The 8,139-nt window shown below is 42.6% G+C and overlaps 1 pseudogene; it reads right to left on the bottom strand.

Moving 5' to 3' along the window:
- Positions 1 to 6,693: 6,693 nt before the first annotated feature.
- Positions 6,694 to 7,443, bottom strand: LOC148253411 (25S ribosomal RNA; annotated as a pseudogene; the record flags this gene model as incomplete).
- Between the last annotated feature and the right edge of the window lie 696 nt (positions 7,444 to 8,139).

Here is an 8,139-nt window from a genome sequence, read left to right as displayed (position 1 = left end):
AAATTGATACCCCAAAGGGTAAGGGGAACAGATACCCCTCAGATATAAAAACCTTAGTGAGACACTTAATGCAATATGCATGTCAATACATATACACTTCGGACCATACAGGCTTCATTCTACTTTTCTCTCTTTTTTTTCTTTTTACTTTTATTGTTACCGATTACATATTATCAAGAGTCTGTAATTCACATAACATGCTTGAAAACCAGAACAATTCGACTCTTCTGAACATAGAGGCATATAAAATAGGCAAATTAACAATCATATTAAATTCGTTTATCTAAAAAAATACTCCTTAAAATATTAAAAGTAATACTAGATTCCTTATTGAAATCTCGATGATTTCTTCTTCACCGTTCTCCTTTCTTTCACTTCTTCTCTCACTAAATTACTCTCTCTATCTCTCTCTAAACTTTTCAAAAATTGAAGAAATGAAAGTGTGGGGAGGAAGGGAAGGGAGAGGGCAATTTATAAAATTTTAGAATCTTTGGATATGCGCCAAGTGGCAAAATCTAGTGAAGAGAAAGAAGAAAAAGATGTTCTTCATGAAAAACGAGGGAGGAGGACCTCCTCCGCCGGCAGCAGCGGTGCACTGCCCAATATGCAGCGCTCCGGTCATCGCGCTCGAAGCCACGGGCGTGGGCCTATTGCGCACAGTGTGCGACACCTATCCACGCATGAGTTGATGCACGGATAACCCACTTGCGCGCACATATCTTGACCCCACACTGTGCGCGCATAGGGGATGTGTGTTGTGCGCATGTCTTGTACGTGTGCGCGTGCGGAGGGGACGTGTGCACTGTGCGCATGTCCCATGCGTGCGTGCGTGCGGAGGGGACATGCACACGTCCCGTGACCACTGTGCGTGCATGTGCACGGGCACAGTGCCCAGCACCCGCGCAGGCAACCAGCCTTCTCATGAGAATTTTTTTCCGTCTCGCTGTTTTTTCTGATTTTTTTCTAAATTTCATTATCTATTTAATTTTATTAAAATTATTTAAAATAAAATAAAATAAAATTATTTAAAATAAAATTTAAATGAAAATTAAATAAATAAAAATAACCCAAAATCACGAATCACTATAAATATTAAACAACACAAATTAATTAAATCAAAAGCTGCTAAAAGCTCAAATAAATAGAGTTTTCAAATTATTTTAGTACAGTGATGGGCAAGGTGCTACATCCCTCCTACCTTAAAAAAATTTGATTCTCAAATTTTTCTTGAATAAGTCTTGATACTTTTCTCTCAGTTCGTCCTCTAACTCCCACGTCACTTCTTCTGGGGTATGATGCTGCTATCGTACCTTCACCATGGGAATCGTCTTGTTACATAAGACCTTATTGGTCCACCCAAGAATTTCTACGGGAACTACCTCATAGGTCATATCAGCCTGTACCTGCACATCATCGCAAGGAATAACATGGGAAGGATCAGGGTGGTACCTCATGAGTATCGAGACATGAAAGACATCATGCAGACTCGCTAACTCTTGAAATAGAGTGAGGTGGTATTCAACGAGTCCAATATGCTCGATGATTAGAAAAGGTCCCACATAACAAGGGCTCAACTTTTCTTTTTTCCTAAATTGCATCTTGCCTTTGTAGGGGTAGACTTTTAAGAAAATTGAATCTCCCATGGCAAACTCCAAGGGTCACCTACGATTATATGCGTGACTCTTTTAGCGGCTCTAGCAGTTGCCAAATTCTTGCGGATGATTGTAACCTTCTCAATGGTCTCCTAAATGAAGCCTGGACTCCAGCAAGTAGGGGAAGACATGGCCTTCCATACAATGATTCATACGGGGCCATACTGATGCTAGAATGATAATTGTCATTATAAACAAATTCACAAAGAGGAAGATACTCATATTAGTTATCACCAAAGTCGAGAATGCAAGAACATAACATGTCTTCTAATGTCTAGATCATACGTTCTGGTTGACCATCTGTCTGGGGATTATAAGTGGTGCTGAAGTACAACCCATACCCCAAAGCTTCTTGAAAACTGTCCCAAAAGTAAGAAGTGAGCTGGGGGTCATGGTTGGATACAATGGATGAGAGAACTCCATGAAGTCAAACAATCTCATCCATATATAGGCAAGCTAACTTACTGGTAGAGTCTGTGGTTTGAATAGGCAAGAAATGGGCAGTTTTGGTTAGTCTATCCACGATGACCCAAATGGCATTTCGACTAGAACAGGTTCTGGGCAATCCGCTGACAAAGTCCATAGTCACATGCTCCCATTTCTGTTTGGGAATCGGAAGACCCTATAGCAAGCCACTAGGTCTCTAATATTCTGCCTTTATTCGTTGATAAGTGGGGTATTATGAGATGTAGTCAACTATTTCTTTCTTCATTCTTAGCTACCAATATTGTTGTTTCAAGTCCTGGTACATTTTGGTACTCTCGGGATAAATAGATAACTTAGAAGCATGGGCGGTCTTGAGTACACTTGCACGTATAGTAATGGGGACCCAAATTTGGTTTCAGAATTTGAACAGTCTATCATTAGAGATCCTGAAATCAGGAGATTCGTTAGAAGTGAATTTACGCATATTCTTGATGATTTTTAGATTCGTGGCATGTGCTTATCAAATCTTTATAAAGAGATTTGGTAGGGCTTGGATCTGGGCGAGATAGGTGTCCTTATCATAATAGCTAAGGTGGAGTGATTGTACAGTGTCCATCATCTTCCAACAGGAGGCCATGGTTTGAGCCAGCACAGCAGACTCCTTTTGACTTAGAGCATCAGTGACTACATTCCTTCTTCTGGGGTGATAAATGATCTAGCAATCGTAATCCTTCAGAAGATCCATCCAGCATTTTTGCCTCATGTTTAACTCCTATTGAGAAAAGATGTAATTGAGACTCCTATGGTCAATATAGATTTCAAAGGTCTGACCATACAGATAATGTCGTTATATCTTCAGGGCAAAGATAATGGCTGCTAGCTCCAGGTCATGGGTAGGGTAGTTCTGTTCACGAATTTTGAACTATCGGGATTGAAAGGCGACTACTCTGCCATGCTGCATCAAGACACACCCTAAACCAATATGAGATGCATTACGGTAAATTTGGAATCTCCCAATATTGTCAGGGAGGATTAACACAGGAATAGAGGTGAGACGATGTTTTAGTTCCATAAAGCTTTCACTGCACACATAATTCCACATGAGGGGTACGCTCTTTCTGGTGAGTCGAGTCATAGGGGCAGCAATCTCAAAAAATCCATCAATGAATCGTCGGTAATATCCTGCTAAACCAAGGAAACTTAGTATCTCAGCCACATTGGTGGGAAGACTCCAGCTGATCACTGATTCCACCTTGGATGGGTCTACAGAAACTCCCTCATTTGAGATTACATGACCAAGAAAAAATACTTGATCCAACCAAAAGGAGCACTTGCTTAGTTTTGCATACAGTTGATTTTGGCAGAGAGTCACCAACACTTTAACCAAATGCACAATGTGTTCCTCACAGTTTTTGGAATACACTACAATGTCATCAATAAAAACGATGACGTAACGATCTAGTGTGTGCTAGAAAACTCTGTTCATTAGGTCCATAAAGGCTACTGGGGCATTGATCAATCCAAACAGCATCACCCTAAACTCGTACAAATCGTATCCATACCATAAGGTGGTTTTTAGAATATCTTCTTCATTAACTCTCAACTGGTGATACCCGATCCTGAGATCGATGTTAGAGAAGACCATAGCTCCTTGTAGTTGATTGAAGAGATCGTCGATCTGGGGTAAGGGTATTTACTTTTAACGGTCACTTAGTTGAGTTTCGTGTAGTCCATACAGAGTCAGAGGGTACTATCTTTTTTCTTTACGAACAACACCGGAGCAACCCAAAAGGAATGGCTAGGGCGAATGAATTTTTGGGTGATAAGATCAAAAAACTGATGTTCCAGCTCTATTAGCTCAATGTGACTCATACGATATACGGGCTTCAAGATCGGCTGGGTTCAAGGAAATAATTCAATCAAGAACTCTACCTTAGTAGGGGAGGTAGACCAGGAAGTTTGATGGGAAAGACATCTAGAAAATTATAAACAATTGGTATAGAACACACAATAGGATTAACATTCATATTCTTAGAGATTGTAAGCTTACAATTTTACTTTCAAAGTCTATTATAGCTCTATACTTTTCCAACCAATCCATTTCTAATATTACATCAAATTCTAAAAAATCTAATAATATCAGGTTTACACATACCTCTATCCCTGAAGTTTTTATCCTACAGTTTTTACATACACAATGAGTTTCTAGTAGTCCTTTAAAGGGAGTTTCCACCACTAGCGTTTTCCTAAAAATTTTAGTATAAATTCTAGATTACAAGAAAATGCATAAGAAATAAAAGAGTTAGTTGTACTAGTATCGATCAAAGCTTTGGCAAAAGTATTATGAATAGAAAGCATAACCTGGATGAGGACAAGAGAAGGAAGGACATCAGATTCATCTAAGTGGTATACTCGACTTCGTGCTATGGGTCGGGCTACATCCTTTGGTCACTGAGGGCAATCTTTTATAAGGTGTTGGGTGCTTCTGCACTGATAATAGGAGTTATTGATATGCCGACAGGGCAGGTCACCATGTGAGCAACTACAATGTTGACAAGGTTGGTTAGCTTGGGCAGATGGAGCTGTAGGTGGGGGTAAGGCAGGAGGGAGGGTAATTCTAGTTCGTTTGTCTGGGGGGTTACTTATTGGGTCAAGCAATCTTTTTCTAAGCTGTTGGGGTTGTTGTTAGGCACGGTCTCGGGCAAAGCTTTGATGCTTGGCTGAGATAAGATCTTCGGCCAATTGGACATGTTCAAGCACCTTCGCATATAAGCTGGGTCTCAGCATCACGACCTGGTTATAAATGTCGGTATGAAGGCCTTTGAGAAGCTTATTAGCTTTTTGACTTTCGGGGGTGACCATCAAAGGGGCAAACCTAGACAGTTGAACAAAACAGGCTGCATATTGGGCTGCAAATAGGCTTCCTTAACGAAGGTCCTGGAATTCCTCCTCTTTCTTTTCCTGAACATAGGCAGGGAAGGAGTTATCAAAGAAAGCATCCATGAAAACTTCCCAGGTCGTAGGGGTAGACAGGACTTCTTTCTTAAGTCACCACCAGTGTTCGGCTTCATCGTTCAACATGAAAGCTGCAAGGACTTTTTATTCTTCGGTTAGGTCTAGATAGAGAAGAGCTTCTCTATTTGTAGGATCCAGGCCTCAGCTACTAAAGGATCAGGGCCAACTTCAAAGTGTGGGGGGGTTAAGTTTCCTAAACTCTGCTATATTGTGGGAGATAGATCGATTTGTGTTTCAGAAGTCAAGGGCTGAGGGTGGACAAGGGTTGGCCTGGTTTTGTCCTACAGCTGCAGTCAATCCTTTGATGACTCAAAAAAGTTCTACAAATTCAGCCTTCGTCGGATGATCCAGGGCTTTAGATCATTCAGTATGCTCTATCGATGGTCTTCCTCGCATAATTTCTATAAAAGAAAGGAAGACATGAGTTGGAGGTTTAACCTTTGAAAAGAGGAATTATTTCTTCCCTCGGTACTCTAAAAGGTTCATCTACCCTAAGTCTCAGTGCAAGAGATTTATTTTGTAAAATTCTGCTCTGATACCATCTGTGACATCCTAAGTGCTAATTAAGGCAAATGGGTGTCACATATAGATTCAGAATAACAAGTGCATGATAAAATTTATACAGCAGAATCAAACCTTAATAAATCCCTTATAAATATATATAAGTTCCAAATACATACATAAACTGAGGCCATAAGTGGCTACAAAATACAAAACATAAGGGCCACTTATTTCACTATGCTATGGGATTCATTAGAGTGCAGGAGCAATCATCCACTCAAACTTGTGGATCCACTGGATCCTCATAGGCTTCCAAGGGTAGGTCTGCATGTGGTTCCTAATTTTCTTCCTTATATGATTGGGGGGCATGGAAAGAGTGAGTTCCATTTGCTCAGTAAGGAAAATAGTATCAAATTAACATCATAAGATTTGAAAAGTTTATTATTTTATCTTATCGTTTAACTTCCTCGTTTACCTATCTCACATTATGAAAAATCATTTATTTATCAAGAAAATGGTACGTTAGCACATAAAATCAAACATACATCATGCTAGATAATAGAAAAAATTAAATAAATCATGAAATGCACAAATTTTTGTGTCATACTTCGTGAAGTCGTTATAATTTCCATCTCTAAGGGCAAATAAAGATTTTCATCTACACAAATGGAATGACTAGATTAGATATAGATACGACAATTTGCTTAGGCCCATTTCTGGCTGGCCAAACCATGGTACGATCTATGACGATGACCATACCAACCATAGTGGCCCTAACATATATCTATAATTAAGACATTACTTAGCCACGGGTTACCCCTACAGATAGTGCGACACCACTCTCATCAAAGGGCACGCTGTCATCCACTAGGAGCGGTCCTTTTACGTCTTTTCAGACCAAATAGGGGAGGAAAAAACAAATACCCCAAAGGGCAAGGAAAACAGATACCCCTCAGAGATAAGAAGCCTAACGAGACTCTTGATGCAATATGCATATTTAATTACAGATATACTTCGGACCATATAAGCTTAATTCCACTTTTTTCTTTTTCTTTTTTACTTTTACTGTTACCGATTACATATTGCATTTATTACATGTAATTTCATCAAGTGAATGTAATTCACATAGCATGCTTGAAAACCAGAATAATTCAACTCATCTGAACACAGAGACATACAAACTAGGCAAATTAACAACTAGCCATCCATTTTCGGGGCTAGTTGATTTGGTAGGTGAGTTGTTACACACTCCTTAGCGGATTTCGACTTCCATGACCACCGTCCTGCTGTCTTAATCGACCAACACCCTTTGTGGGTTTTGGGTTAGCGCGCAGTTGGGCACCGTAACCCGGCTTCCGGTTCATCCTGCATCGCCAGTTCTGCTTACCAAAAATGGCTCACTTGGAGCTCTCGATTCCGTGGGACGGCTCAACGAAGCAGCTGCCCCGTCCTACCTATTTAAAGTTTGAGAATAGGTCGGGGGTGTTGCGCCCCCGATGCCTCTAATCATTGGCTTTACCCGATAGAACTCGCGTTTGAGCTCCAGCTATCCTGAGGGAAACTTCGGAGGGAACCAGCTACTAGACGGTTCGATTAGTCTTTCGCCCCTATACCCAAGTCAGACGAACGATTTGCACGTCAGTATCGCTGCGGGCCTCCACCAGAGTTTCCTCTAGCTTCGCCCTGCTCAGGCATAGTTCACCATCTTTCGGGTCCCGACAGGCATGCTCACACTCGAACCCTTCTAAGAAGATCAAGATCAGTTGGCGGTGCACCCGCGAGGGATCCCGCCCATCAGCTTCCTTGCACCTTACTGGTTTACTCGCCCGTTGACTCGAACACATGTTAGACTCCTTGGTCCGTGTTTCAAGACGGGCCGAATGGGGAGCCCACAGGCCGACGCCAGGAGCGCGCAGATGCCGAAGCCCACCGCGAGGCGCGCGCTGCCAGCCACGACCGGGGCGACGACGTTTCTGCGGGCGTATCAAGAGCCCGAGCTTGGGCCGCCGTCCCGATCCGCGTCGGTCCGTGCCCTGAGTCGGTCGGCAGACTGGCTCTCGCCGTTCCACATCCGACCGAGGCGCACTGTCGGCCCCCATCTGCTTCCCTCCCGACAATTTTAAGCACTCTTTGACTCTCTTTTCAAAGTCCTTTTCATCTTTCTCTCGCAGTACTTGTTCACTATCGGTCTCTCGCCCGTATTTAGCCTTGGACAGAATTTACCACCCGATTTGGGCTGCATTCCCAAACAACTCAACTCGTTGACAGCGCCTCATGGTGCGACAGGGTCCGGGCACGACGGGGCTCTCACCCTCTCCGACGCCCCCTTCCAGAGGACTTGGGCCCCGGTCCGCCGCTGAGGACGCTTCTCCAGACTACAATTCGAGCGTCGGGGGCGCCTGATTCTCAAGTTGGGCTCTTCCCATTTCACTCGCCGTTACTAGGGGAATCCTTGTTAGTTTCTTTTCCTCCGCTTATTGATATGCTTAAACTCAGCGGGTAGTCCTGCCTGACCTGGGGTCGCGGTGCGAGCGTTCCCCGGAGG

Source organism: Carica papaya, chromosome 6 (genome assembly GCF_054855325.1).
Source record: "Carica papaya isolate Zhongbai chromosome 6, ASM5485532v1, whole genome shotgun sequence".
Classification (NCBI taxonomy): Eukaryota; Viridiplantae; Streptophyta; class Magnoliopsida; order Brassicales; family Caricaceae; genus Carica; species Carica papaya.
The sequence above is the reverse complement of the archived record's forward strand: the minus strand, read 5'-3'. Positions and strand labels throughout refer to the sequence as shown.